Source organism: Canis lupus, chromosome X (assembly GCF_048164855.1).
Source record: "Canis lupus baileyi chromosome X, mCanLup2.hap1, whole genome shotgun sequence".
NCBI classification, from domain to species: Eukaryota; Metazoa; Chordata; class Mammalia; order Carnivora; family Canidae; genus Canis; species Canis lupus.
Window position 1 is genome coordinate 118,874,920 of NC_132876.1, and position 20,276 is coordinate 118,895,195.

Sequence of the window (20,276 nt, forward strand, 5' to 3'; positions counted from 1 at the left end):
AGCAGAACTCTTAGATACCAACAAACTAGAATGCACACGTCATTAACACACACGTCATTAATGCACACGTCAATAACAACACTCGCTCCCAAAAGAGCCAAAGCCAAGAAAGGCCATGACCCCTTTCAGAGAGGTCACCAACACCAAACATTTTAGGCTGCTGAGGAACTGTCTTCAGAGGTCCACACCATTCGTGTCCAGGCATTTTTACTGGTGGCTAAACTTTTCCCATTAAAGGAGAATCAACTTTTGTTTACTTAGAAAAAAAGATAAAAGGGCAATGTAGGCTTCCCCTTGGGAGGATTCACACTAAATGCTATTATAAGAGACACACCCAGTGAGCCCCACCCTGGGAAGATCCCATCCCCAACTGTGGATCCCAGGACCCGTGACTCACTTCTACCCCATGGAATGTGTCAAAGGATGAGGATGTCACTCTACTCCTTAGGTTATGTCCTATGGTAAGAGTGACCAGATGTCATAATTATTCTGCTCTAGCACAGTGGACTGGAGGGAGACATTCTCCTGCTGGCCTCGAACATGAAGGCTGTCATCATGTGAACCGCCCACGGAAATGGAGACAGCCTGCAGGAAGCTTTGCACCTCAGCCCTACAACCACAAGGAATCGAAATTCTGCCAACAACATGAGCTTGGAAGACAATCTCCTCTCCGCTCAAGCTCCAAATGCACATGCCGCCCAGCAACCACCTTATCTACAGCCTTGCGAGGAGGCCTTGGGCAGGGAACTCAGCAAAGGCAAGCCTACGCTCAGTGTCCAGACAAACTGCCAGACAAGAAATGTGTGGTTTCCAGCTGCTCTGGAAATTTGTGATGATTATTAGGCCACAATGGATAACCAACACTCTGTGTCTTGGGTCGTTCCAGTTCTCACTTTACTTACCAGAATTTTCTTCAGGGCTCCTGGATGGCTCAGTCAGTTAAAAGCGTCTGCCTTTGGCTCAGGTTGTGATCTCAGGGTCCTGGGATCAAGCCCTGCATCAGGGTGCCTGCTCAGCGGGGAGTCTGCTTCTCCCTCTCCTTCTGCCCCTGCTCCCCGCTCATGATCTCACACTCTTTCTCTCTCTCTCTCTCAAATAAATTTGTAAATTCTTTTTAAAAAGGACACCTGGGGGGATCCATGGGTGGCTCAGTGCTTTAGTGCCTGCCTTTGGCCCAGGGTGCGGTCCTGGAGTCACGGGATTGAGTCCCACATCAGGCTCCCGGCATGGAACCTGTTTCTCCCTCCTCCTGTGTCTCTGCCCCTCTCTCTCTCTCTCTCTCTCTCTATCATAAATAAATAAATCTTAAAAAATAAATAAATAAAAAAATAAAAAGGACACCTGGGCAGCTCAGTGGTTGAGGATCTGCCTCCAACAGAGGGCGTGATCCCGGGGTCCTGAGATCAAGTCCCGCATCGGGCTCCCTGCAGGGAGCCTGCTTCTCCCTCTGCCTGTGTCTCTCATGAATAAATAAATAAGCCTTAAAAAAAAAATGAAACTCTCAAAAAAAAGAAAAAAAAAAAAAGAAAAAAACTCTTCTTGAGTTACTTTGGTGATATTCTGTACTTCTGTGCATACCGAAAGAAAAAACCTGACAAAAAAGACAAAAGAAAAAAAAAACCTGACAGTCAAAATACAGATCTGTCCTGAGATTTGTTTGCATTCTGAGGAATTCACTCGTAAGACAGCATTAGGAAAATATTAGAGTCTAAATAAAAAGGTAGGAAATCAGAGCATAACCAAATGAAAAAAAAAACCTATTATTTAGGGGAGAGAAAGTAAAGAATAACAAAAATGTGCGCCACAGAACACTAACGCTGAACCGACTTTTGGTGGCGTCGAGGGGCGGTAAGGAGTCGGCTACAACGACGGTTTCCCTCTGGTGAGTGGCTGGGCCGCTGGCAGGTGACTAGGTCGTGAGCGTGGAGCCCTCACGAATGGGATTAGCGCCCTCTTCTAAAAGTCGCCCCCAGAGCCTCTGTCCTTCTGCCCAGTGAGGACACAACGAGCGGACGCCCATGTAGGTAACAGGAAGTGGATCCTCACCAGATACCAAACCCGCCAGTGCCTTGATCTCAGGCTCCCAGCCTCCAGAGCTTCGAGAAAGAAACGTCTGTTAAGCTGCCCCGGCTGTGGTATGTTGTTGCAGCGGCCTGAAATGACCCACACACCTCCCCCAGCTCCGTTCTCTTTTTGTGTGTCACGTCAGGCACTTAGAAGTAAGTAAAAATCTAACTAACAGGCTCTTCGCGGCAGTACTTCTGACATCTGGGTCCCCATGATTCTCTGTTATGGGGCCGTCCTGCGCACTGTACGGTGCTGAGCAGCCTCCCTGGCCTCTGCCCACTAGACGCCAGGACAACCTCCCCCACCCCCTAGAGTTGTGATGATCAAAACCATCCCCGGACATTGGCACATGTCCCAAATCCCAAAACTGCTGCTCGTTTTCTCTGCAGAAGAAAAACCAGCACTTTGTGTTTGACACCAACTGCATTTACAAAGACGTAGGGCAACGTGCAGCTAGCTCATAGATGCCGCTTAACGACATGGCCAGGCTACTAGAAGCCAACATTTATTTTATTTCTTAAAAGATTTTATTTATTTATTCATGAGACAGAGACACAAGCAAAGGGAGAAGCAGGCTCCACGCAGGGAGCCTGACGTGGGACTCGATCCCGGGTCTCCAGGATCACGCCCCGGGCCAAAGGCAGCACTAAACCGCTGAGCCACATGGGCTGCCCAGAAGCCAACATTTAAAATGCACCACAGGAGCTGGGCTTTTTCTTTTTGTTTTTTGTTTTTTTGTTTTTAATTTTTTTTGTTGTTTTTTGTTTGTTTGTTTTTTGTTTTTTAGATTTTATTTATTTATTCACGAGACAGAAGCAGGCTCCATGCAGGGAGCCTGACGTGGGACTCGATCCCAGGACCCCAGGGTCATGACCTGAGCCCAAGGCAGACACTCAACCGCTGAGCCACCCAGGTGGCCCAGGAGCTGGGCTTTTTAAAATAGCTTATGTAAAATTTTTCTACAGAATTATCAGGATTTTCATTCAAAAAGAAAATATTGATTTCTTCTTTCAGCATCCACATCTTTTTTGTTTTCTAAGGGGAAGATGCCCTGGGCACACCTGCACCCCAAGAGCCTCGTTCTCACTGCCCACCCACAAGTGTCTGTAATAAATACATGCATCTGCACACGTGTGCCCAAAGGACCATGAAGCACAAGGATATAACATCCTTGAGACACCAAGGACGGTGGACAAATTTTGTTAGTCTGTTACTCTTCTTTTTCTTTATGCACAATCTTTTTTTCCAACTAGGAAAAGCTCCGAATAAGCTCTGGCTCTCTGGTTTCTGATCATGGATGGAATTTCTAAATTTGTAAGCTGGGATAAGCTTTTCCCAATACAGTGTTAATTTTCTAAAGGCTTTTTTGATTTGTAAGCAGCAGAGAAAACAGAAACCAGTCTCGGCCTGCAAGAGAACCAGGTGAAATGTCATGCCAGGTGAAATGACAAGATGTGTCACGTGTCCCCACTGGGTCCTCTACCTCAACTACATCATTTAATTTTTGAAATCATAGTAACTGGATCAAACCTCCCCTGCAACTGAACAACTTCTTCACTAGCTTTTAAGTGAGTATTTCTTTTAAAACCTAATTCCAGGGGTCTGGGTGGCTTCGTCGGTTCAGCGTCTGACTCTTGAGCGTCTGACTCTTGATTTCGGCTCAGGCCATGACCTCAGGGTCATGAGATGGAGCCCCGTGTCTGATTCGTGCTCAGCACGGAGTCTGCCGGAGTTTCAATCCCTCTGCCCCTGCCCCCTCCTCACATGCACACGCATGCAAATGCTCTCCCTCTGTAAAATAAATACATCTTTAAAAAAAATAATAATAAAACCTAACTCCAGAAGAAGAGAAAGGATTTAACTAGTGAAGTACAATGTACATATATATTTTTAGACTATTCAATACAGACACGAGAATGTTCTTTGAACTGACTGTAAACCTACCAGCAATGTTCAGTTCACTTCAACTCCTTGGGTTGATCGGTTTATGATTGACTGATTATTTATTTATTTATTTATTTATTTAGATCTTATTTATTTATTCAGAGAGGGAGAGAGAGAGAGAGAGGCAGAGACACAGGCAGAGGGAGAAGCAGGCCCCACACATGGAGCCCAACGTGGGACTCAATCCCAGGCCCCCAGGATCACGCCCCGGACCGAAGGCAGCGCTAAACCGCTGAGCCACCCGGGCTGCCCTTATTTATTTCTTTTAGGAAGAGAGAGCGAGCAGGGGGAGGGGCAGAGAGAGAGGGAGAAGCAGGCCCCCTGCACTGAGCAGGGAGGCCAATGCGGGACTCGATCCCAGGACCCTGAGATCATGACCTGAGCCAAAGGCAGACGCTTGACCCACTGAGCCAGCCACCCAGGTGCCCTTCAGGTCACTGGGTTGGATTACACTGAAATCAAGAGAGACCAACAATTAATGGGGGTGTTTAGCTGCAATACCGCTAAGCAATGTGCTCGAAGGTGGTGGTGGTGGTTCTGCGGGGTCCACTTTACTCTTTGGACACCGATGAGTAAAATGACTCATCTTCACTCGGCAAAAGTTACCGTTTAGACTAACCTCACCCACATCCACTCATGAGGGTGGGAAGTAAAGTTCCTGTTTCCTCCGAGAGGAGACCTCAGTTTCCCAGGAGGATGTTAGAATAAAATGACAGATTCCCCCCAGGGTTCTGCTGCGTAACATCATGTAAGTAAACGCACTGGCATTCGTGGCACTCACAGCCCTGCTGGGGCAGGCAGCGCAACCGGGCGGGGGGGGGGGGGGCATTCCCAGCACAAGGTTTCGGGGTGTCAGCGAGGACATTCGCCTCTCCCGCCACCTGCCCAGTGCGTGCCGTGTTCTGAGGCCGCGCACAAGCGAAGACGAGGGAAGAGGCCCTCGTCGTCCTCTACGATCACCGGTCGTGAGGAATCACTTCGACGGTAGGAGTTTCGATTGTAGGGATACTACTTCTCAAGCCCTGCCACGCCTGCCTTTGCTTAAAGATGAAACAGCTGTCTCTGATGGCGAAGAAAAAGCAAGGCGAGGCTGTGAAACCCTTAACATGAGCTGCTCTACGCTGCACGAGTTCCATGGGGACAGGACAGGCAGGGTTGTCTACAGCAGACAAAGGAAAGTCAGACGGACACGAATGGTTCAGCTCTTCTGTCTGCAATGTGGTAACCAGAACATATAATTTACAGTCATAACCCCTCCAGTGCGCATTTGTCATTAAGTGCATTCACACTGTTGTGCAACTATCCTCAGCATTCATTTCCAGAATGTTCTCATTTTTCCAAACTGAATCCCCAACCCCATTAAACACTAACTCATTATTCCCCCCGACTGCTTGGGCTCTGGCACCCACTCTTCTGTCTAACTTCTTGTCTCTATGAATTGGCCTCTTCCAGGAAGCTCGGAAGTCTGCTTTTTAATTTATATGCTTTGTGTCAAAAAAATGGGACAATATAAAACTACCACTGGGATGATTTCGGGGGGAAGAAAGAGCATACCGAGGCCATAGGACATGTCTCCTGGGTCCTTGTGACCCCATTGTGTCCCCACTGTGTCCCTTGCCCAGAAATGTGCATACCCATGGATGCTTTGCAGAGCCACTCAGTGACCACCCCCCTCCAATGAGGTTCTGGGCCTGACCCTCACTCTGGCCCAGGTTTGCCAGTCCCTATCTCACCACTCGGGACCTCAGCCAAAATAACCCCACCACAATGAATCCCCTAACTCACCCTGCTTGCCCCCCATTAGAGCCGCAGCTATCTGAAATGAGAACACAGAGAAGGCACATTTACCACGAAGAGGCTGGCCTATCTGGGTTTAGAGGCACCGTAAGATCGCCAATCCCACCATGGCTCTAGCTCTTCCTGCGTACTTTATTAAATTATCAGCACCGTGTGTCATTTCCAACAAACTCCTCTGAGGAGAGAAAGCCGTGTGAAGAGAGTGAGAAGCCTTCACTTTGGAAAGCAGGAGGTCTTTCACATCAGATATGCACACCCGGATCCTAGCCCCATATTTACTGAAATCCTCCTGCAAATGAAGACATATCCATGCGCTTTGCCCAGCACTTTCTGTGCTGAAGGGCAATGAGGTAGGCGGAGATGAGAGAGAAAACAGTGAGGATCTGCTGCAGTCGAGGCACAGTGTCTGGCAGCAGCAGGGACTGATCACATTCATACACACAGCGGCACACACACCTCTTCCTTTAAGCTGTTAAGGTATCTACGCGGATAATGAGAGGCTCCCCTAGCCAAGCCCCAAAAAGCCCCACAAAGTATGAGAGGGCGGCCGAGTTCAAGGAGAGAAGCTCTGGAAGATGGGGAGGGTACGTTCCTGCTGATGATGACAGCATTTGGGGAGAAAGAGGGGAAGAGGAAGAGAGGAAAGCAGTGCAGGAGCCATTGGGGGGGGCGGGGGGCGCTGCATCAGAACGACGTCGACCTTTTATGATGCACCAAATGCTCCCCTGCACCCAGGGCAGGAAGATCGCCGTCTGGGCTACGGTCTGACGTGAAACACCATGAACGCCTATCACGTGGGGTAGAGGCTGGCTCGTGTCCTCTCTTCATTCTGGAAGAACGATCGTTGCGGGCACATGCCTGTGCTGGCTGCATACAGTCAGGGGGAAACTGTGGGATTCAGGGCGCCTGGTGGTTAAGAGCCAGACAGCCTGATTTCTAATCACGTCGCCACCCCTTTCTAGCTCCAGATCCACAAACGTGCCTCAGTTTCTCATCTCCAAATTCAGGAAAGCAATAGCCCCTATGCTGGGAGAGGCTGTGAGGCTTGAATGCTTTTATAGAAATTCTCAGAGCAGGGCTGCAGGCACAGCAGAGATCCAGGGCAAGCTAGCTATGCCACCTCGCCAGCCAACTGCGCATGTTCCCAAAGAGGGACTTAAACGGGCCTTCTGGAGGGATCGGCTCAGAGCCGGTCCCCTGGGAACGGTGGATCAGCGGGCTCCAAACAGGCAAGCCCGTGTAAAACCCGTCAGAGCCAGCAGTGTCCACAGAGGCCGCGGGCGGGTATTTAGTCCTCTCCTCCCGTGTACGGGTGCCGGCGCCGTGCACTGCTCAACACCTCGCTGGTTTCCAGAATGGCATCCGTTTCCAGCTCCAGTTCGGACACTCCAGCAGGGCTTTCTGACCTCTCCAGGTTGAGGATAAAGGAGAGCTCTGCCAGCCCTGGGACGGCCACCTTGGCCTCCAACAGAAGGGAAGCAAGAAAACCCCCAAGACACCAGACACCTCCTCAGCGCATCTGTGTGCATTTTCTTGCCTGACCCTGTTCTGATCCGAGTCACCTTCAGTTAGGCTGATGAGAGGTCTTCAGCGCAGGGGGGTGCCCAGGGAAAGCCACGACGTCCCCTCCCTCCCAGAGCTGCCTGAGGATGACCTGGGGATGCCCAGAGCCCGCCTGAGGGCACGTCCGTGTGTCTGTCTGTCCGTCTGTCCGCAGCGGCCCCGCCACTGAGACACCTTCCTCCCTACAGCCTCGGGAACTTGGGGCTGAAGCGGTGCAGAAACCCCACGCGGACGTATTTATGGTACCTCTTGCCAGTTCATCTCAAGGTGGTGGAAACTCCCACTGGTCGCAGTTCTGAGCCAGTTAGTTCAACATTCAGTCGCAGGACAGACGGTGTGTAAGGCCTTCCTTTCACTCAGCGGGTCCTCGCAGGGTTTTACGTGCCAGCAATCTCCGGGAAGGCAGAGGGGCGCCCCCAGCAGCAGGATCCCAGGGCTGGGGTCACTACTTAAGCGTAATGACCAAGGCAGGCCCACCTGGGAGCTGGCGCTCAAGTTCAAGGCGGAGCAGCCAGCGTCCTGCCAACAGGAGGGGGCCCTGTCCCCATATCGTGAGCACAGCTTTAAGGGGAAACAGCGCTCATCTGGTATCATCAGAGGGGAACGCTGCTCCCATGACAATCCACCCCATTACGAAACATCCTCCTAAAATCTTTTAAAGTATTTCTTTTCCTCCAGGGAGGGAAGAAAGTTTGTCTCATTTCTCGTCCCTCTTAGCCTACTGGCGTCGATGCCGAAGAATCCATCACTTAAAGTAATCTTCTGGAAAAGGCTCAGCTCTCTGGGCCTGGTCTCCACGCAGCCTGAGGACCGAGAGGCAGAGCAGCTGGGAAGTCCACTCCAAGTGACCTCATCCTACCACAGGCGCTTTCTCTGCCTTTCTCCATGGACACTCTGACCTCCCTCATGACGTGTTTCTCTCTTTACACAGCCCAGGGTTGATTCTGATTACACAACCCAGCAGTCAGGTTAGGAGGAAATGTTTCATGCATGTAATAGCAGTTACATATAATCCTTTCCTAAAACCTGCTTGGGGACCAGCTTATTTTGGAGGGGAAACAGGCTGGCTTTGTTGTCACTTCGCATTATCTCTTTCTCCTACGTAACTGTGATTAAGACAACATGTAGCTGATCCAACATTTTGTTGCTCAATCACAATACGTTTCAATAAATTATGGCATTTACACTTGGACCCCAACTACAGAAAAACATCCACATGGAAAATATTGGGGGGGAAGATCATAACAAAAAAAAAATCTATGGTAGTTACGTGCCGGTTGCTTTCTTTCTTTCATGGACTTATTGTCATACTGACCAATGAGTATATGTCTATTATTTTACAGTAAGAAAAGATACCACCCAAAGATAAGATTTTTCACTAATCTTAGTTATTTATTGACTTGAAGTCAGATGGCCCATAATTATAAATATAACAAAACAACTATTATTTTATTATTAGAGTCTATTATTTTATTACCAGAGTCCTAGCAACAGTACTACCATTTAAAATATGGGAATAAACCAGTACAATAAAGTCCTTAAAAGAGTATTTCAGCATCAGGCAAAATGTCCATGATACAGTGTTACGTTGGAAAAAAGTAGGTTTCAAGATGGAATGTGCATGATAAATTTTGTTTTGCATGGACACGCGTGCCCACACACACACACACACACACACAAATGGTAGATAACCTTCCAAAAAAGTCTCACATCTACTTCTGGGGGTGGAATTTCGCTAGATTTATCTGTGTGCTTTTCGTATTTTCCAAATTTTCTCCTATGAACATGAACTGTTTTCACATTCATTAAAATGTAATTAAAACCTGGCAATGTCTCCAGAAATAATCTGCATGAGAACGACTCAGTGCTTCTAAGTAGGAAATGAGGCTACAGGGCTCGGAGAGCAGAGGAGGGGCTCTTGTGTTAGAAAAATAATGCCGCTCTTCACGGAATAAAAAACATCCCAGGGGGAAGCCTTCAGAAAGGGTCCTTTCTGCACTTGGCCGCCCTTCTGGGTTAATTAATGGCTGGCTGGGGCCTTCATCCAAGACCCGTGTGCACATCAATAGCCGATGCTGACGTGACAGGAAAGGCATCCGGTCCCTGGGGTTACCTCCAAAACCATCTGCGCACCTCCCAAGTGGCCACAGAGTCCCCTCTCAAACTCTGTAAACTCTCCACCCTACTTACCCATCTCTGTCTGTCCAGGAGGAAACCCCAGAAGGAAGCCTTCCTAAAAGTGCTCAACCTAGTAACAGCAAACCGCTGCTCAGACAGCCTGCGTCATAGAGCCAGACGATGTACGCATGATGCCCTTTCCTAGTCCCCTGCTCTCTACAACTACCATGTGAGCTCATGCACCCAGATGTCAGCAGACTACCTTGGAGACACTGCCAGTTATTGCTTCTACGTAAGAATACTGCTTTTCTCAAGACTTTGGTTTAAGCCAACACTTTTAACTGATTAACACTGATTAATCCCTAAATCAACTTACAGACTTAATTGCCTTTAACACTGAAAAATCGGAAATGGCTTCTCCACAACGTACACGAGGCCCTCCAGCGAATTTTAGAAAGACACACAGGCTGGCTATGAAGCTTCTAAGACACTGATTCTCACCCACATATGCAGGATTTATTTGGGTCTTGACAGTTCCCTTTCCGGTATCACAGAGTCATGAGTGAGGTCATTTACTCATAGAACATGGCCTTTGGAGTTTTGAAAAAATAAACCCTGTGGCTTTCTCTAGAAGATGTAAAAGCAGGCGATGCCTCACCCATCAAGTGCTGTGGAACTCTTACGTCTTCATAAAATAGCACCTCTAGATGCTTCAAGTTAAATGAGTAACAAAAACATTAAAAAACAAAAACACAAAGGGGTAGATGGGTGGCTCAGTTGGTTAAGCATCTACCTTTGGCTTGGCTCGTGATCCTGCAGTCCTGGGACTGAACCCTGCGCATCCTCAGCAGGGAGTCTGCTTCTTCCTCTCCCTCTGCCCCTCACCCTGCTCATGCTCAGTCTCTCAGTCTCTCTCAAATAAATAAAATCTTTCAAAAAAATGTTTAAAAATATTATTAACCTAGGGGCACCTTGGTGGCTCAGGGCTTGAGCATCTGCCTTTGGTTCATGTCGTGATCCCAGGGTCCCAGGATTGAGTCCTACATCAGGCTCCCTGTGGTGAGCCTGTTTCTCCTTCTGCCTATGTCTCTGCCTCTCTCTGTGTCTTGTGAATAAACATATAAAATCTTAAAAAAATATTATGAACCTACATATTAGATAAGACTTCAAGGATCTGCCTATGTATGTCAGCAGATGCAAGAAACAAGTTTTCTCATCAAATGCTCAGCAACTTACTTCTTCACAGCCACAAGACTGGTTAAAGATGTAAAATACAAAATAAAGTAGTGATAGTAGTAGTGAGTAGGCTTTGCCCTATAGACATTTGGGACCACCTGAATCCGTGGTGGGGCCATTCCTGTGCATGGTAGGATGCTAAGCAGCAGCCCTGGCGTCTGCCCACCAGATGCCAGTAGCACCAGGTCTTCCAACACGGCCAGATGTCCCCTGGGAAGGGGTGAGGGATCGCCTCTGACAGAATCCTTAGGGCGCGGACAAAGGTCCAGGGCCACTCCTCAGGTCATGGCAGGGCAGCCCTCACATTCCTAAAAGCCTTAGCTCCCTGAACATTGGCAGTGCGTCTGCTAAGGGACCACGACTTGGATTCTGTCTTAATCACATCAAGGACCTCACAGAGCTGTTCCTCCAAATGTCCGCCAATTCAAGAAGCAGAAGTTAGGAGAGGGAGAAATAAAACAGGTGTGTTCCTTTAGGTAAGAGCCAGCAAACCGTGGCCTGCAGGCCATGAATAGTTTTTACATTTTTGAGTGCTTGAGAAGAAAATCAAGAGAACCATATTTTGTGACTCGTGAAATTGATATGACATTCAAATTCCAGTGTCCACAAATAAAGTTTTATTGGCACTCACCCACGGCCACTTGTTTATGTATGATCAACAGCTGTTTTTACACAACAACAGCAGAGCTGAGTGGCTGTCACAGAGCCCGGCTGGCCCGTGACAGAAAATGCTCTGGTTTTCCCAGCTCTACTGAAGAGTTTCCAGTTTCTTTCCCTTTTCACTTTATTTTTAAAGATTTTATTTATTTATTCATGACAGAGAGAGAGACAGAGACAGAGAGAGGCAGAGACACAGGCTGAAGGAGAAGCAGGATCTGTGCAGGGAGCCTGACGCAGGACTTGATCCCAGGTCTCCAGGGTCACGCCCTGGGCCAAAGGCAGACGTTCACTGCTGAGCCACTCAGGCGTCCTGAGTTTCTGGTTTCTACATTAGACAACAACTGCCTTCCTCCTTGTCTATTCCCAGCTTGAAAAGCTGCCTGTCTGCTAACTAGCAGGCGATGCCCCCAAATGTGAATGCTCCTCAGGAACAATCCTATCGCTTTAAAGTGAGAGCAAGAAACACCACTGCCAGGGTCGGCCACGAGTGTCTTTCAAAGGAGGCACGTGTAGAAACGAGGTAAGTCTAAGGGAGCATATTATGAGTCCTCACTTTCTGATGCATGGCAGCCGACAGAGAGAGACAGGGCATGTGGTTTACAGAAGACTCCCGATCTTACTGATGCACCTGCAACGCGGGTACTGCAGTAGGTACACAACAGTGTCATGTCCTCGCACAATCCCCAATGACCATCTGCATCTGTAAACTATACAATGAGTCACCAAAGGGTACCAAGAAAAAAAAAAATCCATAGTCATCTATAAAGTTCAACACCAGTCCCTCACACACAGTGGGAATTCAATGTGCGCTCAATTCGATTGAAACCTGTGTTCCCTAAGCACTGAGTTAATTCTCAATCAACACACTGATGACAAACAGACCTCTCCCATCTTCCCTCTAATATTTAGAAGATGGTTCAACATTTCAAAACATAATGATGAATGGAAGAGTCTAGAAGTTCGTCAAAATGCTAAACATAGTTACCATGCAACCTATCACTTCTATTCCCTGACATGACTCAAGAGATGCCTGCACAAAAACGTGTACACAAATGTTCCTAACAGCAAAAATATGAATAACGATTCATAGTAACTGGAAGGTCAATGCAACTCAAATGTCCATCGGCTGATGAAAACAATGTGGTATGACCGTACAATGGAATATTACTCAGCCATAAAAAAAAAAGGTTCATGCTACAAGACGGATGAATCTTGAAAATATTATGTTAGGTTAAAGCCAGGCACAAACTCAACTTAGTTAACATTGTGAAATTTTAGTTTTTATCAGCACACTACAGTTTTGAAATATTTAAGTAAAATATCAAGATTCTTATACATTTACTTTATCAAACAATTTTTACATACTTGGGCTGGGGGGGGGGGGGCGCGCGCAGAGAAAGAATCCTAAGTTAGGCTCCACACCAGCACAGAGCCCATTGCAGGGCTCGATCTCACAATCCTGAGAGATCATGACCTGAGCCAAAATCAAGAATCAGATGCTTAACTGACTTAGCCACCCAGGTGTCCCTTTACATACTCTAGTTAAATTAAGGACCATCACCTCAGTTCTGATTGAATTTTTTAAAGCAATAAGCAAAATTCATCACCAAATTTCCATCTTTATGTTTTTAAAAATCTGAAAGATGTTTTATTTTTTTCTTAAAAAAAAATTAAAGACGGGGCAGCCCAGGTGGCTCAGTGGTTTAGTGTCGCCTTCAGCCCAGGGCCTGATCCTGAAGACCCGGGATCAAGTCCCACGTCAGGCTCCCTGCATGGAGCCTGCTTCTCCCTTTGCCTGTGTCTCTGCCTCTCTCTCTCTCTCTCAATCTGTGTCTCTCATGAATAAATAAATAAAATCTTTAAAAAAAATTAAAGACAAAAATACAAATATAAAAATTAAATAATACAGCAGATACAAAAAGCAAATAATAAGGTTGCCTGGGTGGCTCAGTTAGTTAAGCATCTGCCTTCAGCTCAGGTCACATCGGGCTCCCTGCTCAGCGGGGAGAGTCTGCTTCTCCCTCTCCCCCTACTTGCGCTCGCTCTCTCTCATTCACTCTCTCTCTCTCAAATAAGTAAGTAAAATCTTTAAAAAAAAAAAAAAAAAAGGTAAATAATAAAATCAAACCCTAAAATTCCATCTACCTCCAAAAAATTTTAAAAAATTAAAAAAAAATAACAAACAAACAAAAAAAAAATAAAACTCCATCTACCCAAAGATACCAACTTTTACAGAACTGCCCATCTGTTTTAGTTTGGCATATGGGCTTCAACTCTCGGCACCTGTTTGATTTGGTCTTCTGCAAAGTTTATCATCTCCTTGACCTATAAATAATAATCTACATGCTGTTCTAATAAGTTTCAAGGCTACCTAGCAAATCAGTTTGCAGATACACAGAAACTGCATTAAAAAACTAATAAAGCACAAGGGCACCTGGCTGGCTCAGTCAGTAGCGCATGCAACTCTTTTTTTATGATTTTATTTACTCATGAGAGACACAGAAAAAGGGGTAGAGACACAGGCAGAGGAAGAAGCAGACTCCCTGTGGGAAGCCCGATCTGGGACTCAATCCCAGCACCCAGGATCACGCCCTGAGCCCAAGGCAGATGCTCAACCACGGAGCCACTCAGATGCCCTGAGAGCATGCAACTCTTGATCTCGGGGTTTTAAGTTTAAGCCCCATGCTGGGTGTAGAGATAACTTAAACAGTTTTTTTTTCAAATCTTTAAAAAAGATTCGTTTCTCTAATCTAATTCTGTAATCTTACAGAATTAAGGGATCCCTGGGTGGCGCAGCGGTTTGGCGCCTGCCTTTGGCCCAGGGCGCGATCCTGGAGACCCGGGATCGAATCCCACATCGGGCTCCCAGTGCATGGAGCCTGCTTCTCCCTCTGCCTGTGTCTCTGCCTCTCTCTCTCTCTGTGACTATCATAAATAAATTTTTTAAAAAATGTGTTTTAAAAAAAAAAAATCTTACAGAATTAATATACAGGAGACAATGTCTATGCTCATGTGCCTTATAAAATTAAACCAAAAAATTAATTATAAAGTCACACTGTTGACAAGGAAGTTTGGTTTTAGTTTTAGAAGGTGTCATCCTCTCCTGGTAAGACCTAGAATAGTTTATGATAACTGGTACAGTGTCCAAAATTTCTAGAAGGCAGTAAAATGCGAATTCATCATTTAGAATTACTATATACCCATAAGGATCTCACAGTGCTCTACTACCTTCAAATTCAACAAGGAGAAAGACCCGTGACTTGAAAAAAATAATTTTAAAACAGAAGTTGCTCAGTTTGGGCAAAATGCACTTCCACTTCTCTAAGGGATTTCAGCTAAAGGAAAAGATCCAACAGCAAGTGGGTTGCTTACCTTTATGGTGACTTCATGTGTAGACCTTTGAACCAGTGAGCTCCCCAGCATCCGATCGTACTAACTGCAAAGTGTCTGCCAGGACCTGCCTGGTGAGAAACGAGATATGAAGAAGAAACTTAAAATTCCTTGGGAAGTATTCATCTCCGGCCTCTCCCACTTCATTGTTTTCTTTTTCACATCGGTGGCATTGTTTCCCTTTTTCACCTCACCTCAAACTTAACACATTTGATTATGTCACAATCTGTCTTACACTTTAATGCAGACAATGCAGTTATACTTGCAGAGTGAAAGATGAGAAATGAGAGTAGCCAGTCGGTATCAACTGTATGTGTAGAAATCCCGAAAGAGTCTCAAAATAAATAAAATTAATTTTAGTTCAGATTCTGCTACTGGTATCCTTTAACGATATAATTAATGCCTATTTGAAATACTTCTGTCTTAGGGACTGTCTCACATGCAACCAAGAAACTATATACACCTCTAAGAGAAGAAAACACACTTTAAGGGAACTTTATAGACATCATTTGGGCTAATCTTTAGAAGTCTTGCATGCATGTCCATGTGCATACATATATACCCTTGTACGTTCTGTGTTTAAAAACACAAAGAAACAACATTAGAATCTTTTTTTCAAAAAAAAAAAAATCTTTTTTTCCCCTTTCGACTTCCCTATCATAAAGCAAAAGAAAGGCACTGGCTCAGTATGGTTCAACTTATCCATTACTGTTGTCATTCAGTTCAATTTCACAACGGTTCCACCATTTGCACTTCTGAAGAAGCCAGGTTTGTAAGCTCCTAAGATAACCTTCATATCAAAAACGTGTTTCTACTTTTCAGTCAATATAAACACTAAGCAATCAACCAGCACTGCCGTAATAGTATTTACCTTCTTCCTCATAAAATGTGCTCAGTTGTGAATGAATCCAGCCTCCAACATTTAAATTAGCTACTACTGTCTATAAGCTCAAAATCTAAGGAAATTAACTGTCATCTTCTCTAAATCCTTATTCAGTCATCTTAAGTGATAAAAAGGTGCAAGGTTAATAGAATTCAAATCCACAAGCGAAGCAATGAGTAAAGGTGCTTCTTTTTATTTTTTTAATTTTTATTTATTTATGATAGTCACACAGAGAGAGGGGTGGGGGCAGAGACACAGGCAGAGGGAGAAGTAGGCTCCATGCACCGGGAGCCCGACGTGGGACTCGATCCCAGGTCTTCAGGATCGCGCCCTGGGCCAAAGGCAGGCGCCAAACCACTGCGCCACCCAGGGATCCCAGTAAAGGTGTTTCTTATTAGTGAATACAGAACCTCATGAAATGTTTTAAAGAAATTCAACAAAGTTATTCCCATTGAGTCATATTTATAGCTATACTCCTCAGAGAAAGGAGATTAAAAGGATTTAACAGGTAGGTTCATAGGTCCTTAATTTCCATTACAGTACATTTTTTAAAAAATTTATTCATGAGAGATACAGAGAGAGAGAGGCAGAGACACAGGCAGAGGGAGAAGCAGGCTTCTCACAGAGAGCCCGATGCGGGACTCGATCCCAGATCCCAGGATCATAACCTGAGCTTAGAAGGCAGCCGCCGAACTGCTGAACCACCCAGGCATCCCTATGGTACATTTTTTAAAAAAACATCATAAGGATATGTAGGATAAAAGTAATAACCAGGGCAATTTTTAAAACTCTACCATTGAAGAAAAATAATGAGATTTAAACAAAATTTCCCTACAACTCTTTGAGTAGAAATTATTCAGTGGAGTGAAGCAGGGATAAAGGAATATTGATTTTGCTCATAAAATAAAAAAAACATTTCACAATGAAGACAATTTCTGTAGAGCCAAAATAGGATAATACTCCTTACAGTACCTGAAACAGAAAGCAAATTAATATTTTTAGAATTGAGCTGTAAATTGCCATGGGGGGGGAAATGGCCTTATGATGAAATCGCTAAATACCATAAAGTATCAAAATATGAGCAGATGTCACCACAATAAGCCCCAAATTGCGTGAAAATTAAAATACTAAAATCCATAATAATTCAATAAGTAATTAATATATAAACAGCTCTTATTACAAGCTGTTCAAAAAAAACCTTTAGAATCAAATTCTTATTCTTTGGTCCAAACCAGATGGTAACTCACAAATGAGAGTGTTGGAATTGAAGATCATCTTTTATATATGTTGTTAAACTCAGTAAGTGTAATTAACATCATCTGTGTGTTATAAACACACAAAAACGGGAAAATTTGACTGGTTCGTAACATTCTTCTGCTTATGCGACATGTCAAAATTAATTAGCGTATTGATAGAAACAATAGATTAAAATGATAAGTCCGATCCTCCAATACCTAATCCTAAGTGATGGTCCCATGACATCAGTACCCGAACAGAACCACCGTCAGTGGCACCGCCACCTCCTGGCAGTGCTGGCCAAGAGGTTGGTGCACTGCAGAGGACTGGTGTGAAATGCCAGATTTTATTTATTTATTAGAGAGAGAGAGAGAGAGAGGGGCAGAGACACAGGCAGAGGGAGAAGCAGGCTCCATGCAGGGAGCCCGATGTGGGACTCGATCCCGGGTCCCCAGGATCACGCACTGGGCCGAAGGCGGTGCTAACCCGCTGGGCCCCCCGGGCTGCCCCATGCCAATGATTTTAGCAAATGCAATACACTCTTTATTCTCAAAGGTAAATGAAAAGGACTGCACAATTTTCCGGCAGGGCATGGTGCAGACCCCGCCGCGGGCTCCCGACATCCACCCTGGCAAGTCCCAGAGTTGCCATCGCTCCAGCCGTGACCCGTCAAGGACGCACCCCGCGATCCCGCCCCGCCCTGGGCTCTCCGGACTCGCCAGTCCGACCACCTCGCGCGAACGGAAGACGTGGCACCCTCTGCGCCCGGCCTGTCACTTAGCGGGACGCCTGCGGCCCAGCCCGAGAAGGCGAGCAGCGGCCGCGCCGGGCCCGCTCCGCCTGCCCCGGGGCCTGCCCTCGTCGCTGGGGCCTCACGGTCCTTGGCTGAAGCCTTACCCTCCCAGGGCTCCGGGACGGACAGAGGCCCCCGCCCCACCTGGAGCAGAGCAAGTGACTCCCCGCTCAGCGCCTTCTCCGAGGGGGTCGGGCACCGGAGAAACTGGGATTTCTTTTGCTTGGCTCTCGCCGCCCCCACTCCCCAGCTTTAGCACCTGGTCAGGGGTGCTCACATTCCCTCAGACCCACCAGGGCCACCTGAGTTTGGCAATGGTTGTCCACCAACCTTCTCAAATATAATACTGAAATTCAATACTGATCCTAAGAAGAGCATGGAAATCTCATAGTGTGTTTCAACCAGGGGCGACTGCGCCTTGCACCCCGGGATATATTAGGCACAGTGTGGAGACGGATTTTGGCTGTCACACGTGGGGGAGCGGGTCCAATGCCATCTAATGCTGGGAGGCCAGGGATGCTGCTGCACATCCTACAACTCGTGGTCTCCTCAGAAGAAACTGATCCACCCCAAAATGTCAATAATGCTGAAGTTGAGAAATCTATTTATTATTATTTTTTTTGAGAAATCTTTTTAATGGAATAGATTTTAGACAAAGTTCTTCTCTTCGTGGCTTCTCATTTTTACTGTGAAATATCAGAAGGTGAAATAATACCTTCCCACAGGTCTTAGATTAAGAAGGAAGTGTCCACGGGAGGCTTCCCTAGATTTGTCATAATGCTTCCTTCCTGGTTGCCCAAAGTTTTAAAATTAAAATTAAAACAAATAGCCCACATGGATCACCAAGTCAAGACAAACACACATTTTCACTGATCATAAATTAAATGCTTATCTATGTAAATATCAATTCTATTTCTTGGTAGGACAGAATCTAATTTGCACAATACAGTTTTTTTTTTTAATTGCCTACATAGAATCTCACGTGGATCAGGACCGAGGCCTCTACCGACAGCCAGTGCCATTTGCCAGCCATGTGACAAAGCCACCAAGGAAGCAGCTCATCCAGCCCCAAACAGATGACCGCAGCCCCACCTGACCTCTTCATTGCAATTTCAGAGCAGCCCCAACAGAACCACCCACTGAATCACGCCAGCATTCCTGCCCCTCAGAATCGACTTTGTGAAGGGCAGGCGGGAAAAATGCATGGGGCAGGGCCCCCTCTGCACGTGCCTCTGCATCATTATCCACAGGCTGAGGAGCATGATGTGTGGCGCTGCTGCCAGAGAAACCTAGCACTAAATGAACTGGAAGCCAAGCAGCCGGAGGTTTAAAATAAGTAGGGGAGAGTTTGCCAAAAAGTGTGTTCCTCAGAAGGAGGTTTTCCAGGTGGTTTGCTCTGCATCATCTGAATACTGCTTCCACAATCCAAGAGGATTGGAAACACGGGTTTTTTTGTACAGTTATTAAAAATCAACAATAGTACAAAGCAAAAAAAAAAAAAAAAAACAATAATGGTTAACACGAAACTATGCCTATCATGTGCCCAGCTCTGTTCCAGGTACTTTTTTTTTTTAATTTTTTTATTAAAAAAATTTTTTTTTTGTTCCAAGTACTTTAAAGTCATGTAATCCTTTATTAAATAATGAAAGAAGCCTACCTACCAGAACCTCATGCCACATTTTCATGGCTGTACCCCCAGGCCTCACCACCAACCATATCACACCAGGTGATCACATACAATAAATCATCATCCTGCTGTCAGGATCCCCTCATGGCTCGGAGCCAGAGGCAGCGGGAAAGCTGTGAACCACCCTCTTCATGGAGCTTCACTTCTAATGGGCCCTTCCACATATGGAGGCGTCCCATGGGTGATGGCACCCCACGGTCAATACACTGTGGTCTGCCCAACACTCTCAAAGTCCTCTCCTAAACAGCTTTCCAACAAATGTTGAAATTCAAAAGACAATTTTCTGATGGACTCTGAACACATCAGTCAATAGACATTCCCATAAATGGAGGTTGTGCCATCAGAAGACTGCACGCTCTCCAAGAGAAATATAAAAAACAGACTTTTTAGACTTTGGAAGCTTGAAATCTAAAGATGACAGTACTTGACTAAAACGAACACAACTGTGCCAAGATGGTAATGACTTATAAAAATAAATGTTACTTTTAATATTATAATAGTATCAAGAAATAGGGCAGTTCTAGATAAGCCTTTATCCATTGGGAATTAATCAGGCCATCATCCTCATTTCTCTTTTTACTCATTGAACTAGGAAAATGGGTACTGCAGAGTGAAAAGTCACAATATATGAATTATTTCCTCCTCTCTTATCTCATCTGTTTTTAAAAAGTCACTTTTGGAATACATTTAGTTTAGGTGGATTAATTCTTGCCACCGTAGTAAACTGTGCCTTTTTCTGTTTATACATAAGATCAAAGAGACCACACCGAAGGGCCCCCTTCCCTCTTAGAGTTATGCTTATGACCTAGAAATGTTTTTGTACTGTTAGTGATAAAAGACACTAATTTTGTACACAAATTCTAAGGTCTAACCTCTGATGTTCTTTAAAAATAAGCTTATAT

At 45.7% G+C, this 20,276-nt stretch overlaps 1 protein-coding gene across 3 annotated transcripts in view; it reads right to left on the reverse strand.

The window, feature by feature from the left end:
* TBL1X (transducin beta like 1 X-linked) overlaps positions 1-20,276 on the reverse strand; it is a 211,974-nt gene that overhangs the window by 51,509 nt on the left and 140,189 nt on the right. For all 3 annotated transcript variants that reach the window (XM_072815348.1, XM_072815347.1, XM_072815349.1), the window contains one exon: positions 14,758-14,846. The gene's annotated coding sequence lies outside the window, so the exon portion shown is untranslated. The remainder of the gene's footprint in view (positions 1-14,757; positions 14,847-20,276) is intronic.